This window comes from Octopus bimaculoides, chromosome 3 (assembly GCF_001194135.2).
Source record: "Octopus bimaculoides isolate UCB-OBI-ISO-001 chromosome 3, ASM119413v2, whole genome shotgun sequence".
Lineage (NCBI taxonomy): Eukaryota > Metazoa > Mollusca > Cephalopoda > Octopoda > Octopodidae > Octopus > Octopus bimaculoides.
The window spans coordinates 24,077,268-24,077,818 of NC_068983.1; positions in this window are offsets into that span (position 1 = coordinate 24,077,268).

Genomic DNA, 551 nt, shown 5'->3' on the forward strand with positions numbered 1-551 from the left:
TATATATATATATATATATATATATTTATATTCATATATATACAATTATATATATATTTATATATCTATCTATCTATCTATCTATCTAAATATATATATATATGTATGTATGTATACAAGCATATACAATTAGATAATGGCAGTTGACTGAGAGAATAGAAGACTAAAATTGGAAAAGTAAAACAATTACACTTAGTGAATTGAGGCATTTAGAGTTGGAAGAATCAAAAAGACAATGTCCTTAACCTAAGCTGTCTTCCAGAACATTCTTCTAATGATAAGGAAGTCTCTGAAGTTTTTTTAGCCTGAGGTCACAAGTTCTGTATTGTTGTGTTGTGTTGTGTTATGCTTCTTCCCTCTTTTTTAGAATTCATAAAAGCAATTAATGCATTTTATAATAATTGACTTGTCTAAATTATAAAACCAAACAAATAAAAGATTAATGAAAATGAAATTAAAAGTAAATATTGTTGTTATAAATAGATAAAAATAATAAGACTTGAATTTAATGGAAGAATGAAAAAGAAAACTACTAGCCAACCAAAAAACAA